The 15,508-nt window shown below is 44.1% G+C and overlaps 1 protein-coding gene across 2 annotated transcripts in view; it reads right to left on the bottom strand.

Moving 5' to 3' along the window:
- CNTNAP2 (contactin associated protein 2) overlaps positions 1–15,508 on the bottom strand; it is a 1,809,641-nt gene that overhangs the window by 37,798 nt on the left and 1,756,335 nt on the right. Inside the window, exon 1 of one of the 2 annotated variants that reach the window (XM_081102721.1) lies at positions 10,279–10,457. The exons of the other annotated variant lie outside the window; for it this stretch is intronic. The gene's annotated coding sequence lies outside the window, so the exon portion shown is untranslated. Of the gene's footprint in view, positions 1–10,278; positions 10,458–15,508 lie in introns of those variants that run through there. 2 annotated transcript variants of the gene reach the window in all.

Raw genomic sequence — 15,508 nt, 5'->3', positions numbered from 1 at the left:
GATGCTTTTAACTTCTATCCTTTCTGGCTGATTTTATAAGAGTGAGTGGAAAAGTCATGTGTCAAGTAAAATGGTAAAAAGTGCACATTGAGGGAAATCAATGCTGTGTTTTAAATGGGAAAAAATTTTTTTAAAGCTAAAGTGTGTATACTGACAAAATGCCAATGTCATTATAAGCTGTGTGTGCACGTAGCCACATATGCACATAACTACCCGTTCAAAATGAAATAAGAGTGGTAGGTATTAATAGTTCCAGTTGATAGATGAGGAAACCAAGGCTTAGTTCTGTTAAGTAACTTATCGATGGCTGAGCCAGGGTTACTGATGCCCGTCCCTGCTTCTCAGAAACTGAAGTTCCCATAGCGACAGAAACGGATGCTCACTCATGTCTGATGCGGCACATGGCGTGGCTCTCCTTAGTGGTACAGACAGTCCTTTGCTGGGTGCTGTTCCCTCTCACTGTACGGTCTATCACTTGGCTTTCAAACTATGTCAAATGTTTCTGGAGAAAACGTAACCTGGCTCCAGATAAGTCGATGCTGATTATGGCACAAGGGAGCACCAAATGGTAGTCAGTGTTCACACGTGGGAACTATGTCCAGGCGTATTCCTTATCCTACCTCCTCATTTAGAATCCCTAAATAAGGGGGCACTTTGTAAACAGAAACAGACAACCGGCTGGCTTCTCAGTACAGGAAGAGTCCTGGGTGGGCCCAGATGCAATCACAGTTACTACACAAAGTCAACGTGGCAAACTATTAGCACTTAGAATAGGAGAGAGAAAAAGCCGCCAATTGAAATAAAGTTGTAATGACCTCCGATTGTTATTAACACGGAAGGACTATTGGAGGATCAGGGCAATGAGTGTCCTCAAAGAGCAGCTGGGCTGGTGAATAAGGAAAGTGGGTTTTCTTTATTCTTTCTTTCTAAGTCAGGGTCCTCGTTATTAATCCTCAGGAGAACAATTACATTTGCTAAACTTCTCGCCTTCAGTACCTGCAGAGTGCTGACTACTTTAAACACACCTCGTTGAAGGCCCAGCTTTCTTCTGATTTTGAGGTTTTGCTTGTTTTGTCTGTAATGACACCCCTTTCCTCCACCTCGAGGGGGTCTGAGCCCCTCATGGTGGCTGGAGCTGGGGCACCGCAGAGTCCAGGCTGGGAGCTTGCCTATGTGCATCCACAGGCAGTCCAGGCGGAGAATGTGAATTTCTCACCCTCCAGGGGCGCTGGTGATTCTGGGGGCACCAGGGAGAATGGGAGCCCAAGGACATAGGAAACAGTTGGGCTCTGATCAGAACTTGTGCTTCTGACTTTGGAGAGGTGGTCAAGGGCAGTTCTCCCAGGGAAGGGAGGCGTCTTAGGAAACCTCTCACCTGCCCTGTTCTAGAGTCAAATCGAGGCTTTGGGACTGGGAGCCCGGGGCTGGGGTGGAGGAAGGTGCAGTCAGTCACCGGAAGTTCTGGGAGGCTCTGCTTCCACACTCAGCGCCCTGGATGGGACCAGCACTCTAGGGGCTGCCCAAATTAATTTGCCAAGGCCGCTTCGGGAATGCGTCTAAATCCCCACAGTTGGCACGTCAACGAATTTTCTAAGGAAGCAGTTCAAAGAACTAAAGATTGGCTTGGTTATCAAAAGGAACCAGAAAAATGTGACAGAAAAGAAATACTTGGAACTAAGATTTGCTTCAAAATATTGGAGGCTACTATTTGGTCAACAGACTTCAAACCATATTTTTTTCAGTTTATCAAAGCATATAATAGACCCCTTGATTACTCCTGGACACCCACTAAGGCTTGCAAAATTGAGTTTTTATTTCTGGGGCTTATCTGAGTTTTCAAGTTGTACAAGCCAGCTATGTGCTGCACAAGTTGGTTATTTTGAGATGTGCATTTGTTTTATCTCAAAATAACATAAATTTAGGGCTAAAAGTTACTTTCCTGGCTAAACTTTAGTTCTAATACAGGAGACTTTTGACAATAGCTGTGTTTACTCTGCTCGTACTCAAAATAAAATCCTTGGAAATCAAAATACTAGAAGTTGGAGACAGAATCAAATATATTAAGGGAATATAAAATTATTTTTGGTTTGCCCTTTTACTTTTGAATCAATATCTAACTGGTATACAATAAGTGCACCTATTTTAAGTGTATGGGCAGTTTTGATGGATTTTGCCAAATAGATACAGCAATGTAACTACATACAGCAATGTTCCAATCAAGACACTGGAACATTGCCCTGGCTGGTGTGTCCAGTGGTTTGAGCACTGGTCCACGCACCGAAGGATCACTGGTTCGATTTCCGGTCAAGGGCACGTGCCTGTGTTGCAGGTTCAATCCTGGCCTATGTGGGGGAGGCAACCAATTGATGTGTCTCTCTTACATCAATGCTTCTCTCTCTCTCTCTCCTCTCCTCCCTCCCCGCTCCCACTGGAACATTTAAGTTGGAAGTTTGTACAAGTTCCTGTTTTGCTTTTGGATACTTGTGTGTTTGCATGTTTGTGTGAAATTCATCCCTGAAAAATTACTTAAAATAACTTTCACCATGGTGGAAAACTTTTAAGAATAATTTTATTTGAGAGTCTAATAGTCCTGCCATTTGTGTAAGAAAATTTATAGAACAATATAGCCTTGTGCTTAAAAGCTTATCAGATGATGCTGATTCATAGAGAGTTTTTGCCACTGTAAGGTTTTTTCTTTTTCTTTTTCTTTTTCTTTTAAGCTTCCTTCAGAGACAAAGGGAGTGTTTTACAGATGATGCTGCTGGCCTTAATTTCCAGGGTCTGAGGGGTATAAATCATTCCAGAATCCAAAGTTTTGCATAACCAAATACGAATCCGTGACTATTCAAAAGTGTATTTGTGGTATCTTTAATAAAATCCTGATTGGCTCCTCTCTTGCATTTTGTTTCTTCCCATCTCTCACCCAAGGCATTCTCTGAGCAGACCGCTTCAGGGGCATTCACAGGGGAACCTCGAATTACATAAAGGACCTGAAAATGGTCCCCCGAACAATAGCTGGGTGCCTGCCCTGCTGACCTTGGGATCTTGGAGCAGGTACTCAGGGCTCTCCCTGGAGATCTTTATTAGCATTTGCTTTCACAATTAGCAGTACTGTTTTTGGACCACATTTCAGCAAAGTTGAGTTATAATCCCTCGAAATAACCTTGTTTACCCTTGGAATTTGGCCAGTCCTGCTCTGAGGGTAACTGTTCAATGGCCTGAGATATAGGGCTTTGGAGAAAGGTAAAGAAGGGAGCCTGTTCAAAGGGAGATGTAGGCGAGGAGGCCAAAACCTTAACTAGTTGTGTGAGATTCAGGAAAAAGCCTAAGATCAAGGGTGCCACTCACACATGCTGCCTCCCACAGACCAGTATCCGGCATGTGTGGGGAACTCAGGATTTAGGGAATAAATGAACAGAGTAGCCGCAGATTTCTAGTTTTTGTTACTTTCCCCCCCCAATTCTTGGATCTATAAAAGGGCTGGGGACATCTCGATCGGAGTTCAGAGGTGAAAGGACTCTTCCGGAATTACCAGGCGAATCAGCTGAAGAATGAGGATGGGAATTCACAGCATGTGTTGCTCGCAGGGAGGTTTTAGAGGACAGCTTGCTTCCTAAGGCCAGTTTACTAACAACACAGAACATGCTGCTGGGGCGAGTGCTCCAGCAAGAGATGGACCTGCCCTGCTGCCCACTGTGCCTCTGATAGTTCCTGACATCACTAGGAAATGCTGCTTCTGAAAATAGGACAACCTCTGAAAAGAATTTAGCTGAAGTGCATTTGTGGTTACAAATACCTACTGTCAGAGACAGTGTATCGATTCCAAAAGAATAGAGGACTGGTTGAAAGGAACCACAAATTGACTGACTAGCTGGATGGATATTACCCACTGTCTACTAAATACAGCCTCCAAACATCATTGCCTCGATATCAAGGAGCTGATACTCACTCATCCCTTTTTATGTAAATCTCATAATTATGCAAGAAGGAGAAGTAAGGGCAGTCGTTTTTTCTGAGATTAGAGAGCTGAATCAAAGTCCAAGACCTGCCATGAATGGTTCTGTGGCCTTAGGAAAAAAGTACCTAATCTCTTAGAGCCTCAGTGTCAACACACAAATTAAGAATTTGGGCCTTTCTCCCACTTTCCCTGAATCAAATCCATCAGCAGGCAGTGTCTGCTGTACCTTCAAAGTACACAGGGAAACTGCCCATTTTTGTCCATCTCCATGAATTATCATCTAGTTCAAACCACCATATCTTCCAACTGGAATTAAAAAGAAACTATGGAATTTCTGTTTGAAAACTGTTAGAGTTCTAAAGAAGTGTTGAAAAGAGAAAGAGAAACTGCTGTAGAAAAACATATCCACGTTGCATTTTCCAGTCGTTCTTTCCATTTTTTTTTCCGAGGACAGGTTGTGCTCAGGTCATTTAGGGAAGGCTCAGGCACACCCACCACTGTAAAAGGTGAAGGAATCCATGTACAGATGCATGGAGTCACAATGCCCAGTGGAGAATAATAGCAGAGTTCAGAGGTCTCTCAAAGAGCAAAGGTGTCAAACTCCATCCCACAGAGAGGGAAGGGTGAAGGAGAAGGGGAAATAGCCCAAGGGGATGGGAAGAGTCAGGGACTGAACAAGACCACACACCTCCAAGCCCAGTAGAGTCAAGCACTTTCATACAGAGGAAGCCAACCATGCACAGCGTTATTTTCCCAGATGTCAGACCGGGTAGAGAAAGAATCAGTGGGAATGGAACGAAGACACTGAAGTGAGAATGAACGGGTAATGTTAGAGTTAGTTAACAAAGACCAGTTGGCCAAGCTCTCACAGCTTCCCTCTTGGGGCCCATGGTTGCCTAGCTTCTCTTTCAATATCTGTAGTGACAGCTGGCTTGATGCTAGGATACAGGCTGGGGGCTGGTCATCCCCTTTCCCTGAATGAAAACCTGCCCCCAGAACCCAGCAGTTCTAACCTAGCCCTCAGCACACACAAGCTCTCCATCCCCATGTGAGCACCCCTCAGGGAGTTAAAGACAGTCTGCCCCCGCCCCCGCCCCCCCCCCCCCAACAGCTCCCCTCTCCTTGGCGCTAGATGCCCCCAACCCCCACTGCTGCTTGCTGAGTGAGTTACCTTCCACTGGCCACTTTCTGCTTTGGCAATATCCACTTCACGACTCCTAACTAGATGACCATCCAAAAATGCCCAGAGACAGCTCAGCTACCTGGACACTGTATATCTACGCCGGCAGCTCTACGATTGTCTTCTCCTGGCTAAACCCCTGCATACACAGAGCTGCCCTCCTCGTCTCCTTCATCTTGAATTACTGTAATTACTTTTTTGAACCTAAATTCTTATATTTAACCTTTATTCTTTTGCTTTTGGCTCTGATTTACATCCACTTAAAATAATAACTTACACTGAATTATACTTTTCCAATGATCAAAGTGCTTTAGAATATGCTGTTATAATGAATTTTGATTCTCTTATTTACCTTATCAATTATCCCTCTCCTAACTTTCCATCATCTGGAAGTTTGATTGGCAGAAATAGAAACAATCATCACTGATAAACATGTGGAGCAGAAAGGAGCAGAGGCACAGTCCTGTGAAATGCCTCCCCTTCTTCACACCACAGGAGATAGGCAATGGGCAACTAAGTACATGAATACACCTGTAAGATAATTGCAAAGAATGAAAGGTGCACTGGAGAGAAATAAAGCAACATAAGGAAATAAGAAATGACTGAGCAAGGTTTGATAGACAGGGTGGTCAAAGGGCTCTTGAGCAGAGACCTGAGTGAGTGGGGAGCATTGTGCTTCCTGCTTTGTTCCAAAGAGAATTACAGGCAGTCAGTTTTTGACTTGGTTTTGTTCATTTGCTAGCAATGAACTCATAATCTCCTTCTGAGTCATAATCACTGAATAAGCACCGAATACAATGCTTGGCACATAATGTACCTTTTATGAATATTTGTTGAGTAAGAGAAAAAAATATACCATGACAGGTTGTGTCAAATGTTTTGCTGAAATGAAGAAACACTAAGTCAAGAACATTAGACAGGGCTCTATGATGTCAGCCCTGGGACACTGGTCAGCCACGGCACTCCAGGGGTATAATTAGATTGTAATCGGTTGGAAGCAAGAACTCCAGACCGATCAGAATACATCCCCGAGTTAGTTTCAAATATCCCTTCTACTAATCTCACAAAAAAAGATACATTGTTAGCTTGGTATGGCTTGATTTTGAATAACTCATCTTGAGTTATACAAATTCTATTATTCTTTAAATCCTGACATGTCACTTATTTAGGAATCTGCTCCAGAATTTTGCCAGTCACCATTTTACCAGTTTACACTTTTTGGAAACTTTTGGAAGTGGGCATATCCTTGTCTCCATTTTCGGCACCTCCCCAGATTGACAAAGTTTCTCCACAATTATTGACTGATCGCTTCTACGAATGTTTTTAGCATCTGAGGTGGTGTGTCTGCACCTGGGGAAATAAACTGATCGATGAAGCAACTACTGTATTATGTACCAGGAAATAATCAAACAGAAGAGTCAGAGATGGAGAAGAGCAAGGACAGAAAGAGAAATAGGACTGGGTTCCTGTACTATGTAGATGGGCAGACTAGACATAGAGACATAAATAAAATACTTCAACATATACTGAAATAAACTAGAGTCTGAGAAGTTCAGGTACCAAATGCTCAGTGAGTGCAGGGGAGGGGCTGGCCATTGCCCTTAAGGGTGAAGTCACCCAGCACTGAGGATGAATAGAGGTGTAGGACAACAGGGTAAAGAGGTGCTTAGGAACCTGGGGCCCCTGTGGGTTCTCAAGCTGGGAGTGACTTGGCCACCTTCATGTTTTAGGGATCTTTAGCTTTCTGGAGAATTAACTGGAGATGAAAGTGGGTGGGGCTGGAGCCTGGGGCTCTCTCACCCTCTCCTTTTCCAGATGGATTTTTCCTTTCCACCTGTGAGAACACTTTCTTGTTTGAAGGTAAATTTTCCACTGGAAAGAAATTCAGTTTGGTGTCTTCTGAGCAGATTTACCTTGGTGAGGTTTACGATTAGCATTTTATTTTATTTTTTGTTAAGCCTTTCCTGAGGATATTTTTTTCATTGCTTTTTAGAGAGAGTAGAAGGGAGGGTGGGAGGGGGAGGAAATGAGAGTGATGGAGGGAGGGAGGGAGGAAGGAAGGAAAGAAGGGATATATATATATATATATATATATATATATATATATATATATATAGCCTCCTGCATGTGCCCTGACTGGGGTGGGGATGGAGCATGCAATCCAGGTGCATGCCCTTGCCCTTGACTAAGAATCAAACCTGAGACCCTTTGGTGCATGGGCTGACACTCTAACCACTGAGCACACAGGCCAGGGCTAGAATTAACATTTTAATTGAAATAATTTTTGTTGCTAAAAGTGCTCTGCATTGCACAGCATTGATTTGGGTTTCATCTCGGTTGCAGACTGTTCCTCTGGCTGTAATGAGCGTCCCAGCGAGCTTTAATTTAGTCCCTATCCGAACGGTCACCAATTCCAAACGAGCAAAAGATGAAACAATGTGCTGGCCGAATAAAAGACGTAACATGACTATGATTACTTGCAAAAGCAGTGCAATGACTGAACTCCTTGTGCATGTGCCCACAGTTATACAAAGATTTTAGAACAAAAAATGATTGATGATGGAGGCTGCTCCCCAAATCCTCAGAAGTTACACAGCCTTGCCTTAATAAGAAGGAATGAAAAAGAACATTCACAGGTTAAATCAGAATGAGAAGATATTAATAATAAGGAATTTTTAAAAAGTTGAGACATACTGACTTCCAGACTAGCCTCTCACTCCTCACTCAACCCCTTGTATTATATAGCCATAAGTTAGAGGCCAGTTTTCAGGAATATAGACTTTTAAAGTGATGAAAGTAGCTGAATGGCTGTCATTTCTGACTTTTTACCGAGGATTAAAAGTTCACACTTGCATTGTCCTTTTTGAAGCCTGGTGGTGAGCAGAATTTGAAAACATGATAAACCAATGCAGCTGAGCAGTTTAAGGATCGCTGGGAGGGCCTGTCCTGGGGGCCCCAACCTTCCTCACAGACATAGCTCCAGGCTCGGTTGGTTCACACAGGAGAAGAAATGAACACCATGAAACCCTCTTCCTTTGCAGATGCACTGGCTGCATCTCTGTTCTCCTTCTCCTTCCACTGTAAGTGGAAGAGAGGAGATGCCCTCTTTGGAGGGTCACGGGTGGGCACTCTCCTCCTCTTCACTGGGAACTGAGAGACTGGGCTGAGTACGGAGCATGGATTTTGGGGAGTCAGCGATTAGTCGTCACCGTACTGAGGTTTCCTATAGTTCCAGTGCATTTTGTCTAAACTGTTTTTTACCCCTTCCCTGGTAAGACGACATGAGGGCCACACTAATTTATCTAAAATTTATCTTGTTCTCAGAACTCTGGGATTGTGAAGGTGAGAGCAACAGAGAATTAAATAAAGACCCGGAAGAGTTAGACAGACATGGCTCCCACTCCACGCTTGGAAGGCAATACTGGGCTAGCAGCTTCATCTTTCTGAAGCCTCGGTTTTCTGATCTATAAGATGGGGATAATATTAGGTAACCCTGAAGAATGAAGTGAGAATTGGGGCAATATGAGTCGAGGCCTTCGTATAGGTAATGGCACACAATAGACTTCTGAGAAATGGTTGCTATTACTAGTTCTGGTGCTAATTTTCAGCAGCCTTGCGATTTGAATAACAGCCAGAAGCTATTCACACAAAAATTCTTCCAAATACAATGTGAAGGACTGGGTCTATGTGGACAGATCCAATATCCATTTAAAAACAAAGGAACCCCTCCTGAATAAATTAAATGCAGTGAACTTGCAACCTGGACATTTCACAGGAGTAGGTGTAGTCTGGCAAGAGGTACTATTAGAGAGGAACTGAAGAGTTAGATTTTGATTGGCCACCATGGCATTTCTTCAGAATCAGAGATAGCTGATTCTGGAAAAAGTGAAGGTGGACCTGGAGAAGCAGTAGGCTCCTTGTTCTCTTTCCCCTTCACTTGGTTAAACACACACTATATATATAGTTTATTTAGTGGGGAGTCCTCTAACTAAATAATCTGAAGGGAGAGACCCACCATTCCCTTAATTCTTTGGCTTCAAAAGAAGAGCTTTAATCATTATCGATGTAAATCAGTAGAAAATGTGGGAAGAAATGACACGTATTCGGAAGGCTGTGCGCTTCTGATGTGCTAATGGCGAGGATTAGGTATCATGCGGAGAAAAAGCAAGAATCGATTCTATTCTTCACTGACTGCAAGTGGGAATCAGACTCCACCGGGAGATAAGCAAAGTCCCGAGAGCTGTCTGCCAAATATGAGGGTGGAAAATTAGGGCCCTTTTCAGGGATAACCCAATATTATGCTAATTTTTAAAAAGGGAAAACCAAACAGGCATTTTGATGCCCTTTTTACTACTTAAAAAAAAGCAAAATAGAACAGAACCAATTACTTTAACACAATGATATGAGGAGCCTATCCTTTATTTTTTTTATCAAACTATTAATTATTCTGTTTTATTTAGGGGATAATTTATTTTGCAGGAGCACGAAAGTAAGCTCCTTTTTGGTGATACTTTCCGGTGTTGGGGGTGTGTGTGTATGGTTATAGAAAGCACTGTATATTATTATCATTTACTAGCATCTTTGTTATAAAACAAACTGATTTGCTCTAAATTAAAAAGGAAACCCTCCTCTTTAAACAAGTCTTGGAAATCCCATTAACACTTTTAACTGTTCACACCATGTAAATCTCAGCTTTGCTCTCTCTCTCTCTCTCTCTCTCTCTCTCTCTCTCTCTCTCTTTCACACACACACACACACACACACACACACACACACACACACACACTCTGCACAAAGCAATACCCTACCAGCTTTTTCTTTACCTGTTCCTCGTGGTGACCCTGTGGGGTGTAGAATTGGGGGTGCTACTAAAGCAAACTCAAGCACTCTAAGTGATTCAGTCCCATCGTCATCCTGCTCCCAAAAGAACACCCGACCTTGCAGACCAGATCAAGAATCAGAAATCCCTGTACCAAAGGCACTGCTTAAAGGAGTGTTAAAACCCAGTCACAGCACTCTCCTTAGCAGTTGGATCATTCACTCTTTCATACTCTTTCCTGCACCCCTCAGACCAAGAGAGCAGTACCCTTCCAGGAATCCAGCCTCTCAAAGTAGTAAGCCTCCAGCAGGCAATACTTGCCTCTAGCGGTCAGCCCCCGCGCAGGTGTGCCTCTCGCCTTGGCGATGCAGGTGGATCTCCCCCTGGCCGGGTCAGACTTCAGAAGCCCCCAGAACTGTCCTTTGTCGGCAGCTGGAATTCCTGCCGCTGCTTTCAGCGCGGGTGTGCGGGACCAGCTCCTGGGCTACAGAACGTCAGGTGCGGGGAGGGCGGAAAACACGGAGTGGAGTGCGGGGCTGGGGGCACAGACTGAACTGCCGGGAGGTGGCAACACAGTCAAGAAAAGGCCTAAGATATGGACTGGAGTTTTGTGCTTGTTTGTTTTTTAATATAATTTTACTTGCAGCCTCCCACACATTGGCAATACCCACAGCACTTGAGCAGATCTGCCTCTTGTGAAATTTGGACTTTGATTTCATGGGGTACCTGGGTCAGCTACGTCAGATATTGCTGATCTTCAAGGAGGGCTTTGCGAGCCTGGCCTTTAAGAGAACACTTTTTTCCAGTGTATTCCACGAAGATGATGCCTATTGTCATCGTGAAAGGCACTCATCATGAGATGGAAAGCGTGGCTGGTTAGATGCTACAGGCTGGGACAGCCACATGGAGGCCGGGTTCAGTAGGGATTATTACTATTATTATTTTAAAAAATATGTTTTTATTGATTTTTAGAGAGAGAGGAAGGGAGAGGGAGAGAGAAATATCAATCAGCTGCAAACAGCAACTTCTTGGTGCATGGGACAACACTCAACCAGCTGAGCCACACTGGCCAGAGTCAGTGGGAATTATTTTTGAGAAATGTTTGGTAACTCTTGGATCTGGAAAAACACATCTAACATTTGCTGGTTTTCCTTGACCTCAAGTACCTTCTCTTGCCTCCCAGTCTTGCCCATGCCTAGTGTGGTGATTCCCAATATCAGGAAATGGCTGGAGCAGGGGTGACCTGTCCAATACCCAAGTTCTCATCCTGTGAAAGCCCCACCTGCTGCGTTTTTCTTCTCTGGCTTCCTCCTCTGCTCTCCTTTGGGAAGGGCTCAATCACCCCACACTTTTCAGGAGCATCTTAATATTCTGGCATCCTATCAAGTCAAGTATTTTTCTTTTGTTGATATGTTCCTTCTCAAAGAAAGGGAAGATAGCAGTCGTAGGAAACAGGGGAGAAGATGAGTTTTCAGGTCCAGGTGTAGCACCGAAGCTCTGGCAACATGAGCCTTGCTCTGTCTCCTGGTCCAGCAAGCAGGAGTGGACCTCAGCTATTGCCCATATCAGAGTTAGGAGTTTGCAAAGGGTAGTAGGTGGGGTGGGAAGGTAGGTGGGAAAATTTTGGCCATGGGAAAGAAAATCAACTGGACCTTCAGAAGGGACCTGCTAGTCTGTATTTACCAAATAAAGTGCCTGTTTCACCGGGATTTTCTAATCTGTCACATGTGCTGTGGAAAGGATTAAGATCCACAAAATGATACAGGCATATCAGATTATAGGAGGCAGAAACCAAAAAATAAAGAAGGAATAGTCAGCCATTTCTCCAATATTTATTTAAATACATGATATTTTAAAGTGCTGTGGCCAACATATTGTATGTCTCCATTGAAGTGACAAATGCCCTTTGGGAAAAGGCAAAATGATGGGGATAGAAAACAGGTCAGTGGCTCCCTGGGGCTGAGAGCAGACAGAGGGGTTGACCACAAGAGCACAAGGGAAATTTGGGGGTTACATAAGGAATTGTTCTGTGTTGATTAGTGTGGTGGTTATAGAATATAGGCATTTGCCAAACTCATTGACCTCTACACTGAAAAGGGTGAATTTTACTGTGTCTAAATTTAAAAAACATGTTTTAGCCATAATAAAGGTTAAAAAGTTCCAGGACTTTTGCTTAAGTCCCTGAGATCAGCTGCTTGTTTTTCTCCTTCATCTCAGAAGACAGAGCAGGGAGTATGATTAAGGCTTATTCACTGTGGAGAAACCACAGACATAAGCTTGGGATTTAGCAGAGAAGTGTCCTTAAAATCCAATCTGTATGGTGTGTGCTCTGCATGGGGCAGGGCCAAGAGCTGGCTAAAAATATATAAAAACCCAGTCTTTTTTATTCTGTGCAGTGATGAGGTTTCTATGCACAAGATTAGAAAGATCTGGTGGTAAGGCTTTGAGAACTGGGCAAGAAGCAGATGGGAAGGGTCAGCTCCTGGAAGAGGTATTGGAGGGAAATGCCTGCTGGTTCTGAAAAGCCCAAACAAAAGTGCATAATCTTGTAACTGGAAACAGTGGTTCCCAAACCCAGCTTCCTATCAAAATCATCTGACTCCCACTAGGTCCTGGGTGATCCTGTGATCACTCACTAGGAAATCAGTCTTTCAGATGTTTTCTTTCTACACTATTGGGGTTCTGGTGACAAGCTAGGCGTGGTAATTCTTTGCAGCTACTTAGAGCCATCGCCAGGAATGTGGGCTTGGGGACTTTCAAACCTAGAGCAACATATCCTAGGAGAGAAGGAGGGTCCTTATAGGCTGCTTGTGGTGGGAAAGCAGGCAGGGCATCAGGGTGAGAGGGGACTGCTTGGATTTGAGCGGGGAGGGCTTTCCCTGGGGGCTGGAGCTATGCCTCCTAGGAAATCAAAATCAAAGCAGAGGGAAAGTGAGCACAGCGCTGTTTGTCCAGCAGGGGACCTGGCCAGGCTTAGTGGGCTGTCTGAGGCTGGCCAGGCTGCAACATCAGGGAAGAATTAGGGAAATTCCAGTGTCCTCCTGTGCTGGTCACCAGGTAATCACCAGTAGATCCCAGGCAGGTACGTAGCACATTTCCTGGGCCAGTAAATAAAGATTTGTTGAATGAGAGAATAAATGATTGCTTCTCAGCTAGGCACATCTTCATGACTGTTACTTAAGGATGTGAACTCCTAGAGCAGCGGTTCTCAACCTGTGGGTCGCAACCCCTTTGGGAGTCGAATGACCCTTTCACAGGGGTCGCCTAAGACCATCGGAAAACACATATGTAATTACATATTGTGATTAATCACTATGTTTTAATTATGTTCAATGAAATTGGTGGTCACCACAACAGGAGGAACTGTATTAAAGGGTTTCGGCATTAGGAAGGTTGAGAACCACTGCCCTAGAGCCACCCTGGGAGGAAATTATTACCCTGTCTGCCTGGGACATTTTCAGTGCTCAGGAAAGTGAAGTCATTTACTCAGTCCCACAGTTAGCAAATGCAATGGATGTTTTAGCAAAAGAGGAGCCAAGAAAGCCTGGCCGGTTTCTTTCCACACCATTGGGATTCTGGTGATGAACTTGAGTGTTTTACCTTTAAAACATCTGAAAGACTGATTGCCTAATGAGTGAGTAAATTTTAAGTCAGAACCAGTTACTTTTAAATTTTCCTTAAGGAATGCAGGGCATTTATTTTGGCTATAGGTTCTATGACATTAGATCTTCACTGATGACTCCAGACTAGAGGGATGGGTGGGGGTGGAGAAGTTGCCCACACTTTCTTGCCTCTAGTTGTTTAAATGACTTAACACTTGGTTTGGAATATAGATATTATTTTTGACTTTTTTCTTTTTCATCAAGCAAGCAGGAAGTGCGGGTTAAATAGGAGCCAGTCAGTATTCACAGACTCCCCATTGGGTAAGCTCTTCTTAAAGGCAATGTTAACTTTTTAAAAAGAGCATTACCAATATCACTTTTTTTTTGTTAATCTTCACCCGAGGATATTTTTCCCATTGCTTTTTCAGAGAGAGAGAGAGAGAGAGAGAGAGAGAGAGAGAGAGAGAGAGAGAGAGAGGAAGGGAGGAAGGAAGGAGGGTGATGGGGAAAGACAGAGAGAAACATTGATGTGGGAGAGACACATTGACTGGTCATCTCATACATGCTCCCCGAGCTGGTGTGGAGAACAAACCCACAGCCCAGGTATGTGCCCTTAACCTGCCACCCTTTGGTGCTCTGGCCAAGGCTCAAAACACTGAGCCACACCATCCAGGGCACCACCCTCACTTATTAAAAAAAGATGACTTTGAGAAGTGTGTCAACCTGCACATGTGTTTAGCTCTTTCTGTCCCTCCTTCTCCACTTCTCTAGAGGAATCCAGATTCAACAGCATCATATCATTTCATTAAAACCACCATCTTATTAAGAATTGAAATAGGCTATTATTTTTTCATAAAATTATGTTTATATGCAGAGTTCATTAAATCCCAACCAAAGTCTGTGAAATAAGATAGAACTATAATCAGAGCCAATTCTGCCATCGCATTCCAATCCAATATCAATATTCTTTAAATTTATGTGGAATGAATAAAGACATCTATTCTCATAATGAAAGGCAGATATTTCAACCAAACAATTTCACAATGCCCGAGTGAGCAGGTGCAAGTGCGGGAAGACAGGATAAATGCGCCTGGGCAATGGGGAAGGAGTTGGGTGGTCATGCTCCAGGCCTTAGCTTTAGAACCTGCATGAAAGAGAAAGGACTTTCAAGCTAAGAGAAGCTGCGCACCCACTTGTAAAAGTCCTGGGAAAAAAGGTAAAATAATTAAAGACTTTAGAGAATACCGCAGTTGAATGTATCCAAGAAGCTATGGTAATGTTAAGGAAGTAAAAATCTATAAAGCTTAGCATATGGTCTCTAAATACACATCTGTGTCACTGAGGGAAAGAGAAGACCCAGTAGATGGGTTAGAGAGCAGTGTTCCTTTGCACCTTTTCAGAGGCTGTTCGCTCCAGATGGACACCAGCCAGCCTCACAGTTCTGTTCCTGGGGGGCTGCTAATATCTGCCTGATCTTCCATCTCTTGACATTATAAGCTTGGGGTGTACCGACACAGCAACTGGCCTCACTCCTTCCTGGGGTCCGGGAGCTTTCTTGTCTCTGCAGGGAGGTGTTACCAGGGCTGTATACAACAGCTGACTCAGAGACGCAGGACCGGAGCCCCTGCCATCACCACTAGCGGCAGGAAGTCCTTTTCACTGGCAGGGCTGCCCTGGCTCTCATTGTCTTGTCCCTTTATTAAACTGTAGGCATGAGAGAGGGGACAGCTATGGGATCAGAGAAGGGCGGCCTTTTCTTTTCTCTGACATCACCAAGAGCTGTGGGAGCCCTTTCCTTCTTGGAGGTTCCCATGGGCTCTGCTGAGTCTCGCTGCCGTGTTAATTATATTTTCTTTTGGTTGGCAGAATGCAAGTCAGCTTAGTCACGCTTCTATTCCCTCCAGACACAGTGCAGATGCAGGGTGCCCTGGCTCCTGGTGCCTCCTCCC

The sequence above is a fragment of the Myotis nattereri genome (genome assembly GCF_964212035.1).
Source record: "Myotis nattereri genome assembly, chromosome: 11".
Taxonomy (NCBI): Eukaryota; Metazoa; Chordata; class Mammalia; order Chiroptera; family Vespertilionidae; genus Myotis; species Myotis nattereri.
Note: the sequence above shows the minus strand (reverse complement) of the source record. Positions and strands in the feature narration are given on the sequence as shown.